The sequence below is a fragment of the Monodon monoceros genome, unplaced genomic scaffold (assembly GCF_005190385.1).
Source record: "Monodon monoceros isolate NGI ecotype Baffin Bay Population unplaced genomic scaffold, NGI_Narwhal_1 Super_Scaffold_16, whole genome shotgun sequence".
In the NCBI taxonomy this organism is placed as follows: Eukaryota; Metazoa; Chordata; class Mammalia; order Artiodactyla; family Monodontidae; genus Monodon; species Monodon monoceros.
In genome coordinates this window covers 10367706-10386476 of record NW_021703772.1, presented here as the reverse complement: position 1 = coordinate 10386476, position 18771 = coordinate 10367706, and the positions used below count along the sequence as shown (strand labels likewise).

General features: G+C 40.4%; 1 pseudogene; it reads right to left on the bottom strand.

The window, feature by feature from the left end:
* Positions 1–16463, bottom strand: part of LOC114897009 — a 78220-nt pseudogene extending 61757 nt beyond the window's left edge.
* Positions 16464–18771: the final 2308 nt, after the last annotated feature.

Below are 18771 nucleotides of genomic sequence, written 5' to 3'. Positions count from 1 at the left end.
CTTTCTTTCCATTTTTCTGACCATAGGTCATCACCAGTTACATACATGCACATACAAAATTTTGACACTGGAAATGTTATGGACTGAATGCTTGTGTTCCCCCAACACAACAATTCATATGTTGGAGATTTAAGCCCCCATGTGATGGTATTTGGGGATGGAGATTTTAGGAGATAATAAGGGTTATATGAATTCATGAGAATGGGGCCCTCATAATCGGATTAGCGCCCTTATATAAGAGACACCAGAGTGCTTGTTTCCTCTCTTTCTGCCCACACATAAAGAAGAGGTCATGTGAGCACAGAAACATGATGACGGCTACTTACAGGCAAAGGGAAGAGGCCTCAAAGTGAAACCTATCTTTCTGGCACCTTGATCTTGGACTTTTGGCCTCCAGAACCATAACAATAATTTTTTGTTGTTTAAACTAACCATCCGATGGTATTCTGTTATGGCAGCCCAAGCTGACTAAGATATGAAATTAACTGGTGAAGTGGAATTTAATGAATTGACAAATTCCAGATGCCATTTCCATTCTGATTCATCCCCAGATGATTTTATTGAATATATCATCTGAAACCCAATGGAAGCACCTCTACATCCTCTGCACGTGGCAATATTCAGAAAATGTCTACTCCCCATCCATTGGTCCCTACTTCTGGAAATGTCTCAGAACAGACTTCGTTTCTAAGATGAGAGAGGGAGAAAGAACAAATATTCACCTCAACGAATTAATCTCAGTTTACCCAGATGAATCTAAAGATAGATTCGCTGTAAGATACATTCCAGTATCAATTACCTCCGTTGACTCAGGTGATTAAACTAATCAACTGCCTCTTCCTGGTCTTATTTACTAGTTAGAGATTACAGTTAAGTCCCTGACACATGAACAAGTTCCATTCCCAGCGTGGGTTGGTGAGTCCAATTTGTTCGTAAGTCCAACAAAGTTAGCCTAGGTACCCAACTAACACAATCGACTATATAGTACTGTACTGTAATAGCTTTATAATACCTTTCACACAGATAATACATAAAAAACAAACAAACACAAAAAGTAAACATTACAACAGCTGGCATACAGGAGCTGGCATCGAACAAACAGGCAAGAAGAGTTACTGACTGGAGGAGGGAGAGGAGGTGGGTGATGGTAGAGCTGAAGGATCATCAGCCATAGGAGACGGAGGGCAAGATGCAATTTCACTCATGCCTGACGTTGATGGCACAGGTTCTGGTTCCACTGATGGCTGGATTCAATTCTATCTACCTCCCTTAAAAAAACGATCCAGTGATGCTCTTTTTATCTCCTCATAGATGACACGGCAGCACTGGATCACATTCTGCACAGCTGCTGCAAACTTCATGCAATATTCTACGTTTGGGTTCTGTGCCTCAAAAACTAACAGTGCCTCCTCAAATAAAGAAAATCCCCTTGCTATTTCCAGTATCATGAATCTCTTCAGTTCTTCAGTTACTGCTTTCTCTTGTCTCTCTTCATCCTTTCTCTGGGCCTCCAATTCCATCAAGTCTTCATTAGTAAGCTCCTCGTGTTGCACAGCAATAGTACTGTACAGCAAAGTACACAAAAGCACAACCACTAGAGGATGCACGCACGTGAAACTGTACACCAGACACGTGGACTAACTTACATGATTGGACATGAGAACACACGTTCGCATCTTTGAAAGTTCTCAACATGAAGTTTCGTATGTAGGGGATTTACTGTACTCAATTGAACAAGGAAATCTTTCTAATAGAAGAGCAGTCAGAAAACTTTTTCTGTAAAGGACCAGAGAGTAAATATTTTCAGTTTTGCAGACTAAGTGGTCTCTGTCACAACTACCCAATCTGTTGTAGAGTGAAAGCAGCCACAGACAATAAAGTGAAGGGCATGGCTGTGCTCCAATATGACCTTGCTTACAAAAGCAGGCAGAGGTAAGATTTGGCCCATGAGCTATAGTTTGCCGATCCCTATAATAGAACATTGTTTTGGTCACATATTATGTTTTCAGATAATTTCACAATTACTTTAACATATTACACATACATAGGGCAAAAGCTGAAATCATAAGTGCCTTTGTAATCATTACAGGGCATAGCATATGTATATAAATATGTGGCTGTCTGTTAATATCATTCCCAGAGTGTCATTCACTATTTATCTGGTAAAAGTCCAATCTGCCTTTGGGAAACCACTCCTTCAAATTACATGGATTCTGGTGTGGCTCTCATAGTTTGCCTTCCAATAATCCATGAGCAGCCTACACAGGCCAGTTAAAGCATTCCATTCCGCTAGTCAAAGAAAAATTAGCTCAAAGATAAAAGCAAGTTACAAAACTTGGATTATGTATGCATAGAGGGAGGGATAACTTTGTTCCTCCTCTAAAATATGAGGCCATAAAGATGATGTAATGCGAGACTCATTAGAATCATCTTCCAAAGCTACATGAACGAAGTCATCTATAGTATCAGCAAATGAGATCAATGAAATGAAAGAACAGAACTATCCAGCATTGCAATGACAGAATCTGAGGCCCAGGATCAAGCCTTCTGTTACAAAAACAATAAACTCCTCTTTTTAATATCTACTGGAAAGTGGATCTCCAATGCTTGTAAACAAAGGGATTTGGAAAATAAAATTTCACTGTAGATACTACAAAATCACAATGAAGTGAGGCAATTTCAAAGAGTAAGACATGCCGGTATCATAACTGTACCAATGGCTGACTTGATTAGGGAAGAAATAAGTAGTAATTTGGGGGTATAGTCTTGTAAGAAAAATTACAGAATGCCAGGCTGCTAGGAAAAAGTTTTATGACATCACATCTGAATTAATGTTTAAGAAGTGCAGAATACTTCATAGACACAATGGATCGTAGATATATGGATCATTCCCTAGTGTAGTATAACTTTATGGACAGGCAGAGAATGAAAGCTTTTGAAGTATTAGTGAAGTACACAAAACAGAAAGAAAAATAAAAGTGCAAATATACTTTAAGAATACAGAATAGTCCCCAGATATGAAAGTCTTCAGTGTAGCCTGACTGATTTTATTGACATGTCTAAAAGAAGAATGTTTTAATCATTAGGGGAATATGATGAGCCTTGGAAACAGAGTAAATGAAAGTAGCAGCTTCCACTCAAGCACAGCATAGAGAGAAGGAATATTTAACCTTGTAGTTTCCATGTTCAAGTCCTTTTGGCAGGCATTGCCAATATTGAGACAATGACAAGGAGCTATAGCCCAGAGGACAGTGTAAAACCACCTCTATCATGAGATTATAAAATGAGATGAAGCCTGAAGTCACTGTGTATTCAGCCCATCTAATTAATTCCAATCAACCATACACAGTTTTTTCTCCTGATTTCAGCATACTGAGGAGACTTCAAATTATGCCCTATATTACTGTGGGAAAGACTTTGCCAATAGAGAGGGAATTTTCTGACCGTTGTAGTCTTTAAGTATTCAAATTCCAGTGACAGTGATTTCTCACTATAAATTGATGAATCAGAATTCTGATTTTACGAATCAATAGAACGTGTTTGGCTAATGTTATGTCTGCCCCTGGAAAATGAAACTATTCTCTGCAAGCCCACAGAGTCCAATTTGTGAGCCTCTGGAAAGGAGTAAGATCCAGACTCTGAAATGGTGAATCCTCTAGGCCAGTAAACATGTTCCTTCTGCAGTCCTAGGTCCTTCACAGCCACTGAAAAGGGAGCCTGCCAGGTCTATCAACTGGAAACTTCCCCAACAAGACCACTCATTGTTCTGTCTCTATTCCTGTGTCTCTTGGCTCTGTCGTCTAGGATCTTGGTTTCAGGCTGTGGATCATCCTGCCTTTGCCTTAAATAATAGCCTGTATTTGACGGAATAGTTATTTTTATAGTATTTCCTGCCTGTGGAAGTAAAGATGTCAAGAACTTCTCATTTTGTGCTGTCTCTATCCCTTTTAGCCCGCGTTAATGGTGTTTCTGCCAGTATAATTTCTTTAAAACATTGTGGGGTTTCTATGAATTATCTTTTGTTGCTCAAGCCATTCAAAAAACTTAACATTCACTAATTTCTTTGAGATAGACTTTCTTCATCCAGGGCCCCTTGTGAAGCTGAAGTGGGATAATTCCCTTAGATTGTTTACCAGAGAGTGTCTGCAAGTTATATCCTTTAGATGGTTAGGGGGCCTTTGCCATCAGAAAGGACCCCTGAGGCACTATCTTAAATCCTTTGTATAGTTTACAAAAGGTTTGCAGTCACACCACTAGCTTCATCCTTACTCCAAGACTATTGTCCTGATAGTGCTCTGAATTTGATCTTTGCCATGAGTTCTTTCCTTACTTTGAAAATCTTTTGCCATCTGGAGAGGCTTGGAATTAAAATCAATTAAATTTTCCAACCCAGAAAGTCATGGTTTTATTTATCTTTCTACTAAATTTTGCTTGAAAACTATATATTTCCTTTTTTACCTTATCTCTCTCTTTTTCTACATCTTATGATGCATGACTAAGAGAAGCAAGTTGGTAGTTTGAATATTCTGCTTGGAAATTTCATTAGGAAACCCACGAATTTATTAAGCTTATTTTCTATATCACCACATGATAATTTGAATACCCAACTGTGTTGTCAAACTTTTTTCTAATTTCCCATAATAATTTTACTGACCTTCCAGCTTTTATTAATACCTTCTTTGACATCCTTCCAAATTTTCTTAGCAGAAGACTCAAAACCCTTTCGTTTTCCATTTGCAACCTAATCTCAAAGACAGCGACAAGTTTTAAGTTTTTGTTATAGGAACACTCTGTTCTTGGGTGAATTCTGTTACAATTATCTATTGCTGCATTAAACGCACTCATAAAACACTGTGGTGTAAAGCGACAACCATTTGATATGCTCACAGCTTCTGTGGTCATGAATTCAGGAAGGGCACAGAAGGGATGGCTCTTCACCTCTCATGATGTTTGGGCCACAGCTGAGAATATTCAATTGACTAGGCATGACTCTTGTACGGCCAGGTACAAGAATCATTTGAAGGTTACTTCAATTGGATGTCTGACACTGTGCAGGGGTGACCAGAAACCTGGCCTCAGTTGGGATTGTTTACCAGAACACCTATACATGTTCTCTCCATGTAGCTGGGCCTTCTTGAAACAGAAAAGCTAGGTTTCAAGAAGAAACATCAGGAGGGGAAACATTTCAAAAGACCCAAATGAAAGCACTAAGACTTTTCTGACCTAGTCTTAAGAATCATACAGTCTTACTTCCACCATATGCTATTGCTTATTGTAATCTTAGATCTCATATATTTTGTTGATATTTTTTCTGTAAATAGAATTTGAATTGTGTCTCTGAGTTCAGCCCAGTTTCAAATGGAAAGGATTTAGAGTCCACTCATTAATGTGAAAGCAGGAAGCTCACATCACCAAAGAGGAGGTCAGATGGAGATATTATTAGACCTTCTTTGGAAATATGTCATAGACCATTGAATTAAACTACTGAATAAGAAGGAAAATATGAGAAAAGTAACTGTGAAGCCACAAGCTTATGAAGAAAAGACAAGTGACTACAGAAACTAAAATGAAGCTTAGTATTTTTGGAGAATCACAGTCCCTATATCTTGCCACGAAATTCCATCCTTAGAGAAAAAGGTAAAATAACATACTAGGGCCACTACAGGATAATGTTTGATACCTTACTCCCCACAGGACTAGACGTATTTTGCCTTCAGCAAGAGATAAGGAAATGTAAGTTGAACTGGAGTGAGGCAAGTCTCTGTTTTCTCTCCTGCTGTTGGTAACGATAAAGAATAGTTTATCCTCCATTCAAAAGGCAGGTCACACTTCAAGAACCAAGTAAGACCAGGATGAAGTCCTTGGAAGAAAGAATTTGGTTGATCAGGCATGGGTCTGGTCAAGATGCTATGGAATAAAGACAAAACTATTCAGTGGTAGGGATTGGGGAAGTGCTGGAACTGATCGTCAGTCATAGCAACACTCAAATCACAAAGTATGTGAACACATAGATATTTAGATTAAACATTGCTTATAATGTCTTCCTAGTCGGTGCTCTTAAAAGCTTTAAGGAAGCTATCCAGATGGCAAATGACTACAGTGGACAAAGCAAAAAATTCCCAGGATAGGAGAAGTTTGCCTCAATGTGCCCTTTGTAACTGTAGTGCTTACTTAATTATTCAAAGTTTTCCAACTTGGTGTTTCCACTGGACACAAAGGATAAAAGCTGGCTTACACCACTGAGGTGAGATGGTTCCTCTACATCTAGACCCACATTATATCCCCATAAATGTGTCTAGAAGATGAAAGGTATCCTCACTAATAAACTAATTATACATAATCTTTTCTCTGTTATGAGGCAAAGAAATGTTTTGTTCCTAATAGCATTAAACAGTCATTAAGAATTTTATTAAGAAGATGGTTATTCAGATGGTACTCATCACTATTTTTAGGATGCATGTGTTTCCATATAAACACCAATGTTCACTGGAGTAGGTTCATTTGAAAAAGCAAAAGGCAGTAGAAGAATGTACTGAAACCCGTAGCTGCTATCAGGGCCACACCATCTGAGCACATGTGCTCATGTCTGTAAGTCCATATAGATAGAGGTACTGGTCAGTGAACAACAGCATTTTATTCTAAGTTCTAGTATTCATAGCCAGTTTATAAGTGCCATGCTACCCAACTCCATCTCCATTTTTGCCCTTACTAAAACATAGTCTCTAATGAACATTTTAGCTGTATCAATAAAATGCCTCACATCTAAGGTAAAAATGATGGTTCAAGGTTGTCAGTCTTGGTATGGTTTCAATGGAAATTAAAAATTCTTGTCAGTTACAAACCATCTTGTAGCCAAGTCACAGGTACAAAGAATCAAAGATACAAAAGAGTAACTTCCAGAAAATCTTTTTAAAATTATTATCAGGGTGCTTATGTGTTCTAGACATGTCCTTAAATACTTTTGATAAGGCAGTCTAGAAACACCAATTTAAAATGTGGACAAGCCCAAAGAGTGGCAAATCTCCTCACATCGCCTATGAAAGTGAGGCAAAAGCAATGGTTATTCTACCCAGTCTCCATAATTATTGCCTTGTCTCTTCTGGGCCTGATTTTTCTCTCCATTCACTCATTAGTTTTACAAATATTTACTGAGTGTCTTCTATTTCTCAGACACTTTTCTAGGCACTTAGGATATAATCAATGATCAAAGCAAAGCTTCCTGCTCTTGCTGAGTATTCACAGTTGGATCAGAGTAAAGTGAGGAAGTCATACAATAAACATATATAATAGATAAATCATGTGGTATTTACGATGATGACAAAGGCTATGTAAACAAGGTATCTGAAAATGTAGGGATTGGCGCCTAGTAGAAGTTTTTAACAGGGTGTTCATGATAGACCTCCTTGAGAAGGTGTAATTAGAACAAAGATTCCAAAGAGTCAGCAAGTGCTCATGAAAAGATGGTCAACATCAGTAGTCGTCAGGGAAATGTAAATCGAAACCAGGTAAGATACTCCTTCATACCTACTAGGATGGCTATAATGAAAAGACAGAAAATAACAAGTGTTGGCGACGATGGGGAGAGATTGGAACCTTCACTCACTACTGGTGAAAATGTAAAACGGTGCATCTGCTTTGGAACACAGTTTGGCAGTTCCTTAAAAGTTAAACATAGATACCACATGCCTCATCAATTTTGCTCTTAGAGAAGTGAAAACCCAGGATAAATGAAAACATAGGTCCACCGAACAACTTGTATGTGAGAGTTCATAGCCACATTGTCTATAATAGCCGATAAGTGGAAACAACACAAATGTTCAACAACTGATGAGTGGGTGAATAAAGTATGGTGTCATATTATTCAGTAACGGAAAGTACTGACAAACATTATGCTGAGTGAAAGAAACCAGTCATAGAAAGCCACACATTACACGATTCTACTTGTATGAAATGCCCATAATAGGCAAATCCACAAATATATAAAGCAGATAGGTAGTTCCCTAGGGTTGGAGGTGGAAGGGAACAGGGACTGACTACTAATGATTATAGAAGTCTTTTTTTGTGATGGTTGCACAACTTTGTGAATATAAGGCCATTGGAATGTACACTGTAGATGAGTGAATTGTGTGGTATGTGAATTACATACCTCAATAAAGCTACTTTGTGTATACATATATGCACATATATCTATGCACACACGTGTATATGCACACATGCGTGCACACACACACTCACATAAAAGAACAAACTAGGTGGATATTTGAGATGACAAGCGTGCATTTTAGGCAGGCTGGACTGCTAGAGCAAAGATCTAAGTTAGAGGCAGAAAAACAAGGAGTGGCCAGCATGGCTGGTACAAAGGGAGTGAAAAAATAGAAGAGGCCAGAGAAGGGGCAGGGAGCTGGGCCACGTGGCCTGGTATGTTTTAGCAAAGGTATGGCTTTTACTCTGGATAAAATCAGAGCATCGTACTTTTTTGAGAAGAGGCACTCCATGATAAAAGTCATGCTTTTGAAAGGATATCCTTGATCTCCCATGGTCTTTCCCGAGGATAGTATAGCAGAGGCCTTTCCCTTGGATTTGGGAGGCCAAGGACAGAAGCAGAGAAACCTGTTGGGAGGTTATGAAATAATCCAGGTGAGAAGGTAGAACCCATAGGATTTGCTGATAGATTTTATATGAGGCATGACAGAAAGAGAGAATTCAAGGATGACTCCAAAGCTTTTCGCCTTGGCAACTGGCAGGATGGAAGTACCAGCAACCATGTGAGGAAGGACATGGGTGGAGCAGGTGTGAGGGTTGCAGAAACCAGGAGTTTAGTTTAGGGCATGTTGAGCTCCATATGCTCTTTAGAGATCCAAGTAGAGATATTGAGTAGCTGACACTGAATAACATTGAGCCTTACTGTATTTTACCTTTTCACAGGAAAGGCGATGGGAGATCAAGGATATCCTTTCAAAAGCATGACTTTTATCATGGTGTGCCTCTTCTCAAAAATGTATGATGCTCTGATTTTATCCAGAGTAAAAGCCATACCTTTGCTAAAACATACCAGGCCACATGGCCCAGCTCCCTGCCCCTTCTCTGGCCTCTTCTATTTTTTCAGTCCCTTTGTACCAGCCATGCTGGCCACTCTTTTTTTTTCTGTCTCTAACTTTCTAACCAGAAGTCGTGGTTCAAAATATCTTTAACGATATTTAAACTTCCTCAGGAGCAAGGAAACAATTAACTTATGTTGTACTCCTATTGCTAAACAAAAGCATTGGCTAACCCCAAGTGATGGGAACCATTATCCTAAAGCTAACATTGGTACTAACAAGAAAAATAACCATGATTTTTAAAGCACATACTATGTGCATTCCATTGACATCATGTCTAATTCAACAGTTTCTCAGGAAAGTATTAAGATGCAGAAAATAAGTTACTAAACTTACCCAAATACACAAAACTAAATGTGTGGTCAAGCCACGATGTAACCACAAAGCTGTCGAACGTTGTCCAAGGCCCCCAGCAGGGGGCCTTGAAATACAATTTGAGAAACACGATTTGAGAGGCCTGAGTTCTAGGCCAGAATCTTGATCATTCACTTGAGACACCTTGACCAAAAGTGACCTTTTAGGCGCTATAGTTAAACACTCTGAAATAGATATAAAAACACCTAGTTCATTGGTTTTTCTGGAGACTATATACGTTAAAATAAAAGAAAGTGATTTGAATTGCTTTTAGCACCACACTTGTCCAAACTACATTAACTAAACTCATTGATGTAAACTGCATTGCCCTGGGTGATGCCAACAGCAAAACACTTCTGTGATGAAACATCTGTCTCTGCTGCCACAACAACTTTGTATGTGTCGTAAAGAGAAAAAACTTGAGAACAGCCGGCTCCTTTTGCCTTATTGGTCAGAAAAGGGGATTATATATATATATATATATATATATATATATATAGAGAGAGAGAGAGAGAGAGAGAGAGAGAGAGGGAGGGAGAGGGAGAGAGACAGACAGACAGAGAGACAGAGAGAATGATGATGAATAAGAAATGGATAGAAACCAGGGCAAAGTTTAGGGGAAAGGGAAACAGCAGGAAGTCTGAAGACAATTGGCTGATTGAGGCATAAAATTAAGTATAAAGTAAAAACCTATTTCAGGAAATATACATTTATTTTCAGAGAAAGATTTAAACCACTTTAAAAATTAGCAAGAGAAATATTCATGTTACTGGAGATTCAAAAATTAAAGGAAACTGGAAATCAAGTGTCACAAAGTTAACAGACTTTGGTCTATCACTTACAGTAAAATACCCCAGAGCAACCTTAAACCCAGGGAACCAGCAAAGAAGGAAATTAAGAAAAATAAAAGAAAAAGAGGTTCTTAGCTCTGAAAAGACTATACAGAAGTAGAAAAGAGAAAGGTGTTAAGTCGGGAAAGCATAAAACAAGACAAAATTGGAGCGGTAATTATGGGTATGCAAATGACTGCTTCCCAAAGCATATGTGGTAGGTTAAAATATTACTTTAAATAATGATTTAGAAATTTGCTTTTTAAAAAGCTCTTAGCGCGTATCTGGTGATTCTCTTTGCAAGCACTCCGAGCACGTCCAGAGACCGTGGGAGACTTGGCCCACACACCTATAGCTGCCACACGCATCTCCAGTGGGCACCGGGCCTCTGGTTATCTTCCAAAGAAGAGCCAGCTGACGTTTTGTTGTATGGTCTTAACATTTATTTTTTGCTAAGTAAAATGCAAACAAATCATCTCTTGAGCACGACAGGCCTCCTAGGATAAATCTGGCCTATTATACACTTAACTGATTCAATTTGCCTTTGATTATTTGGCTGGCATTTTCACAGAAAACAAGTCTAGTGCAGAGATGACCCAGTTCTAAAAAAATTCTTGCCACTTCATGTAGAGTAAGCTGACAGAAGCAATGCTAACAAAGTGCCCACATTATGGTAAAGTGGTAGCAAATCTAGAAAATTGGTTATTGTTAGCTTTAAATTGTTATTTGGTAATGATTGTAAGGATTTTGCTAATATCTGTTGTGCTGAACCAACCCCTTCCATTTGCCTAATAATTTAGTGTGCAACTACTCTTTTCTATTTACTGATGGATGAAGCTAAATCTCAGTTATCTACAGGCATCTCCATGAAAGGTGACCTAAGTATAGCAGGCGATTAGGTTTTTAGCAATTCTGTTGTAAAAAAAACAGAAGTCAGCACAAGCTAACTTACACACAAAAATAAGTTATTGGAATGCTCTCGAGGTACTCATTTAGTTAAATAGAAAGTTGTACAACTAGTTCTGGGAAAGCAGGTGCTACCCAGGGTGGCCCAGAGGTCTTAGTTTCAAAGTCTGTAGGAAGAAGATGTAAATGGCCAAAATTGGGTTATATGCTCAACCTTGGGGGAGGAGCAGGGAGAGGAGATGGTTCTGGAACGCTGGTAGGAAAACCAACAGACAATGGTATCCACCGCCTTTACTCTAGCTCTTATCAGTGACAAGTTCTGTCCCACCTCAGTGCCTTTATAACTTGTTGGTCTCCCTGCCTGGAATGCAGATGTTAGCTTAACTGGTTCCACCACGTTATTAAGATTCAGCTAAATGTCCCCTGTACAGAAAGGTCTTCCCTAATTATCCCAATTGTAATTGTCACAAGTACCCCTTTTATTCATTGCACTTATCAACTCCTGACTTATTATATACTATACTGGGATACAAACTCCACAGGAGCAGAGATGGTCCTGAAAGTCCAGGATGAATGAATGAATGAGTGAGCGAATGAATGAATGAATGAATGAATGAACACATAAGGAAGTGAACTCTCAAGGTCTTTGGAATATGCCTGATTACAGCCTTGCTGACTTCTCTGCCTCCCTCTTTGTGCCCCTTCTCCTACCCCAATGGATACAAACAGCATTCAATGTGGGCCAAGCTTGTCTCTGGGGTTTCTACTCCAGGAGTCGGTTTCAGGGGAAGTGGGGCTGATGCTGGGCCATGGCCCTGAGCTGGGATACCTGAGCTCTGGTTCTGCCTCCCGATGTGTCCTGGGGAAATGACTCCACACACACACACACACCCCAGTACAGTTGTCTTATCTCTAAAAGGAAGCATTGGGACTGGCCCAGTGGCTCTCAGCTGGGAAGCAGTACCGACCCCCAGGGAGCATTTTATAAAGCTGTGATAGTTTGTTCGCTTTTTTTTCTTTTTATCATCAAGTATAGTCATTCTTAAGCAGTTATATGTTGAAATATATAATACTGCGAGTTAATTTCCAATTATGCCTACTTCAAAGTAGAGTTAGGGCATTAATGTTTGAAATTATGTTTGTGTGTAGGTAGGTTACACAATCTATTATTTTAATTCAAGAGAGTAAAGGGGGCTTCCCTGGTGGCGCAGTGGTTGAGAGTCCGCCTGCTGATGCAGGGGACACGGGTTCGTGACCCGGTCCGGGAAGATCCCGCGTGCCGTGGAGCAGCTGGGCCCGTGAGCCATGGCCGCTGGGCCTGCGCGTCCAGAGCCTATGCTCCGCAACGGGAGAGGCTGCAACAGTGAGAGGCCCGTGTACCACAAAAAAAAAAAAAAAAGAGAGAGTAAAGGAATGGTATAAAAACATGTGTTTTTAAAATAGGGAGCTTTAAAGAAGGAAAACAAATACCATATGCTAACACGTATATATGGAATCTAAAAAAAAAAAAATGGTTCTGATGAACCTAGGGCCAGGACAGGAATAAAGATGCAGAGGTAGAGAATGGACTTGAGGACACAGGGAGGGGGAAGGGTAAGCTGGGACTAAGTGAGAGAGTAGCAATGACATATATACACTACCAAATGTAAAATAAATAGCTAGTGGGAAGCAGCTGCATGGCACAGGGAGATCAGCTCGGTGCTTTGTGACCACCTAGAGGGGTGGGATAGGGAGGGTGGGAGGGAGATGCAAGAGGGAGGGGATATGGGAATATATGTATACATATAGCTGATTCACTTTGTTATAAAGCAGAAACTAACACAACATTGTAAAGCAGTTATACTCCAATAAAGATGTTTAAAAAAAAAAATAAGGAGGTTTGGGACTAGTGCTGCATGGCCAGGTGACTCCTGCAATGAAAACACAGAATGCATGGCTTTCTCCTTCCTCCTCTTCAAAGCCACCTCAGCGTGGCATCATGGCCTTGTCTATTGCAAATCCCCAGACCAGACACACGCATGAGCAAAAATGAATGCAAGCACATCTTCCAAACATGGACATCAAGAGAACTGAAACTCTGAGCGGTGGCCCCAACCTTTGTGCAACTTCTGGGGCAGATCTGCTAAGACCCAGGGACTGTGGTCACAGGAGAAGGAGGGGGAGGTGATGGCAGGACAAGTCCGCCCACTGATAATGAAATCCTGCATGCCGTCATGACAGCCCTTCTCCAATCTAGACCTCCATCCACACTTTTCCCAGCTCTCCTGGTCTACCGATGAACTCTGAACTTTATCTACCATCAGGATGCTCACTGCCACTTTATATTTTCTACTTTCAGACCCCTGGCATGGACTCTGGATAGAGTAAAAGTTCTTGCTTTCCTCCAATGCATTCCTCATTTATTGCCAGAATGTTCTTTCTCAACTGAAAATCTCACTGAGTGCTAATAAACAGTGAAATCACCCAAATGAAGGACACTAAGGAAAAAGAAACAAAAACAAAGCATCTTAAGATCTGCCCCACGCAGATTACCTGCCATCCGCTGGTTACAAAGACAACCCATGCTCCGGGACAGCTCTGAAACGGTGTTATTGAATATCACTCGAGACTGTGTGCTTGCAGCGGGGGCCTGGGCTTCACTTGTCTAGAGAGATTTCCATTATTGTGGTACTGACTGTGCTATGATTTGATTTGTACTGGGTATGGACAGGATTCTTAAGTTATGGGAATTGCTTGATAAAGACTTGTTGGCTATTGACTGATATGAAGCAAATAAAGTATCTCATGCAGGAAGATGATCTTGCCCCAAACATTCCCCAAATCGTGGTATATCTGAAACGTCTTCATTTACACCATTTATCACATGTGCAATACCAAACTTATTTATAGATAGCAAAGACTAGGTGGTATAAGGCTCTTATCCTGCATAAATGCCAAATACAAGGCTCAAGTATGTTAGTGTATTAGTCTTTGCCTGGAATCTTTTCCTTTGGGGAATTTCCTTCTCCCCAAGTCCCATGGTCAGGCTCTCATCACAGGGTAGGCCCATGACCCAGTTAGGTCTTTCTTATGACTTTCATAGGTCAACTGAGAAAGATCTGCTCATTTTAATCTGGGACTGTGTGTCAAAAGTCTGCTTGAGAATAAAGTCAACCAAGAGAAAACCAAAGAAGGGTAGGAGAAAGAGAAATGAGTGGCATTATTTGACCTTTGTATTCTGGCCTTACCTGAAGCCCATGGTCATTTCGAATTTTACTTAAGCAAGTTTGTGTTGAGCTTCTATCACTTGAAATGAGAAGTAAATATTAATTAATACATATGGAATAAATACTAATAATTACAGAGAAATAGCTTTTACTCTAAACCACTCTCATTTTCACTCTTTATTCTGTTGTGATATGAAAAGTTCAGTACACACGGATCTAAGCATTTAATATATAAATTAATCTTTAACATATGAAGAAAATTATTTTATTATCTCCTTTACAACTGCACGATCTCAGACAGCTAGTCATTTTCAGAGCTGTGATTCCTTCTTGTTCTTCTCTGTCATACAAGTTTGCCTCCCTGAATGCTATCAAAACTTTGACCTCTTTCTAGAAGGTCAGGAGTCATTACCTCATTGCACAAGGGTGAGAATTTTCCAGCTATTCTACACCCGTGTTCCACAAACAAATTCCTATAATATTCACAGGAACGTAGAGAAATGGCTTGATGGGCTCTACAGCATTCATTAGATCAGCATTGAAATTCTGGCTTTGCCTTTTATTCATTGCATTACATGAACCCACGTATCATTTTCCTTTCCTGAAGAAAATGCCATATGACTACTATCTACCTCCAAGGGTGGTTGTGAGATCTAAGTGAGCTAAAGTGCAGGAGGCATGGTCCATGAAGGTACAGGGCAAGTGCACAGCAAATGCCACTATCAGGACAAGACCATTTGGCACTCCAGCACAGCCTATCTCTTCAGTACAATCCACCACACCTGCCCCTATTTCTGATACTGTTGGCAATCACTCTGGGCCAGCATAAAGCTACTCCTCCCTAAAGCCTCCGAGTCTATTTTTCTCATCTCAGTCAGTCATCACACAAAACTTGAGTCATTGTACTTGCTGGAAGAATGCTCCAGAAGCCTGCCCACCATAGTCCTCAGAGCCTGTCCATGAATCCTCAGAGCTGCTACAACAAGGAGCTTGTCCCTGGAGAGCCCATGCGGTTCCTCCCCTCAGTGTTTATTATCTGAGAGTCTGTTTCCCTTTTGCCTATCGCTTCACATGGTCCTGCTTAAATAAGGACCATCTGACTATGAAACATGCCAGAAAAGGTCACAGAAACCAAGTTCTTGTAGAGACCAGTATGTTTTTTTTCCTTTCTTTTTTTCCTTTTTTTTTGGTTGTGTTGGGTCTTCATTGGTGCACGCGGGCTTTCTCTAGTTGCGGCGAGCGGGGGCAACTCTTCGTTGCTTTGCGCTGGCTTCTCATTGCAGTGACTTCTCTTGTTGTGGAGCACGGGCTCTAGGCACGCAGGCTTCAGTGGTTGTGGCACGTGGGCTCAGTAGTTGTGGCGCACGGGTTTAGTTGCTCCACAGCATGTAGGATCTTCCCGGACCAGGGATCGAACCCATGTCCCCTGCGTTGTCCCTTAACCACTGCGCCATCAGGGAAGTCCCGGGAGCAGGATCTCAATAGGATTTCCCAACCCTCATCTAGTTGCTAGCACTATGAAAGGTAGGTCAGACCAAACCTGATCAGTCCCTTCAAGTCTGGATCGTTAAAACTAGACGAGGCAATTTTCCTAAGGCCACATAATGCCCTCGTCTATGTTTTAAGTGCAGGACGTGAAAGGAAGAAGTAAACTATTGAATAATTTACTCAGAATAAAATGATGCAACCTCGGCTGGATCTGTAACAGCCTGGTAGACACACAAGGAAGGAACATCATGTGCCAGCCTTCCTCTTCTGGAGCCATACGTCATCCCTGCCAACGCCTACGAATCCCTCTTCCACCCCTCCTGCCTGAGTTATCTACAGTTCACAGAGTCTTCCTCACTTAATTACTCTGTTTAATGCATTTTTGCAAAGGCATTAAATGAGTGCTTCGGAGAGCTTAGGGCATACCGGCTTTCACTGCTACAGCGCCCCCAACGCTGTGTTGCGCAAACCTTGCTCCACCCACCCCCAGTGCCTTCTGGGATTGATGGCCCACCTCCCTTGGCTTCTGCTGTCTTCAATCGCTGGGACCATGCTGTGTGCCGAGGTTCAATAGACGGCATCCCTTCGTGACAGTTAATTTATAATTTTTCCAATTCATGATAATGCTTCTAGAATTTGAAGAATCTAATTTGCATGAAATCTGAAGAATTCAGACTAAAACTAAAGGGCTTGTGCTTCAAAAAATATGATATATCAATTTTACTATATTAAAACATTGTAATATATTGTTAAACGTAATAAATAATATATTTGTATAATGCAACTATGTAATAATAATCATATTTGAATATAATAAAAATTAAAATATGAAATTATTTTTATTACATAAAATATATTTGTCAAAAAATAATTTTCTAAAACATATATTTATTGATATTTCTGAAAATACCTTCAAATCTTTCATTCTCTCCTATCTACTAATTTCTATAACTAATACCAATAAGAGCGACATATTTAAGACTTTTACGTTTTTCCCCTGTACCGCCAAACGCTTTTAGTGTCGTCCAGCTATGGACTTGGACACTATTGACGCTGATAATGAATTGTGTTAGTGCTCATTATGCTGACAAAGCATTTATGTACAGAATAGGTGCTAAAAGATTTATGGATGTGAGTTAATGAGTAAACAAGTGAACCGATGATCCGCTGAATGGATAAACCAATGAATAGATAAACAAATGGATGGAGATGGTCCCCTCTCAATAGCAGCCCACACTAGGTGTCTGTCGCTGCATTAATAATGACATGGATATTATCTCAATCGCTTCTCACATCAACCTTAGGAGGAGGAAAATTTAACTGTGTCTCAATTTACAAATAACTGAGCCCAGTTCATTTAAGTTACTTGTGTGAACTAAAAATGCCACCTGTCATATCACTAAACAAAGGATGTTGCAGCCATCAGCCACTACAGCTACCTCCCTCCCTCCAGGCACAGTGACCCCTGAGGGAACTCAGGATGGAAGCATAATGCCCACCATCGAATCATCAGATTGCAGCCACCCCTGACGGTGTACCCTGAGGAAACTCAGGATGGGAAAGCACAGGATACTGGCCCTGGGTGGCTAGGGTACATATCAAAGGAATGATTTCAGTGAACCCAGACTCTTGCATCTTCCCATACATAGAAAAGCTCTAAATTACTTAACTTGAGATGCCTGGTTTTCTTTAATTAACAGTAATCTTTTGATGTTCTGTCTACCTGATCTTTGTTGCAAAAACTCCTATATATATCCTGGATTCCCCCTTGCCTCTTCAGAGCGGTCCCCCAGAGCTATCTGAGATGCTGTGTCCTGGGCATAAGTCCTCAGTTTTGTCCGCCAAGTAAAACAGAATTCTCAACTTTTAGGTTGTGCATATTTTTCAGTTGACGCTTGCAGAATGTCACAGCTAGAAAATGGGCTTTGTCCACAAGATTTATCTGACTCCAGACTCCTTGTTTTTCCTACCACTTTAGCGTTTTTCCCAGTGTTGAACCATGATATATATCCCCCCACCACCAGACACACTCCATTTCACACCAACAGAGAGTGACTGTGAGTCTCCAAAGACACTAGGAGAATAGCTTAAAGAAACCAACTTCAATTTCAATTTCCTTTAAAGCCTTGTAGTTTACTTAATAATCCATGTAAATTTTGCCCTATATTCCAAAATAGGAATGCATTTCATTACCATCAAGAGAATGTGGTTTTGCTCTTGCTGTTGTTATTTTTTCCCCAGATAGTCTAATAAAAATCATTGCCCCTACAGAAGGGCCACATTTTCACTGTGCATCTATGGAACAATCTCACACCCACCATACCAACCAGAAGCACTCCAGGTGAGAAGCACAGGGGGCACCTCACTTGTGCATTTTGATAAGGGATCAAGGAATATGGCAGCACTATCCATGGATAACTGACATCTGTGGGGTGCCACACTCAGGGGGCTCTGTGTATGTAAGACACAGCCCAAGAGTCCCAAGATCCTGAAAAAAACAAAAAGCACAAAAATGGAAGATGAAAATAGCTAGTATGAAGTGCAGGGCAAAAAGATTTTTTGTTGTTGTTTATTTGTTTCGCCGTTGGTGAGGGGTAAGTGTGGGGCGTGTGAATGAAAAATGTTGCCTGCCATATCAGCAAACAAACGATGATGCGATGTGGTCACCAAGCTTTCAGCCACTGCTGCTGCCCCCAACAGCGAGCCCTGAGGGAACTCAGGATGGAGACAAACAGGCTGCCCGCTGCCAAGCCCTCAGCCCCTGCAGCCACCTGCAACGGTGCACCCTGAGGGAACTCAGGATGGGAAAGCACAGGATATGGTCCTAGATCTCTGCAGTGCATATCAAAAGAATGATTTCAATGAGCTCAGATTCTTGCATCTTCCTGG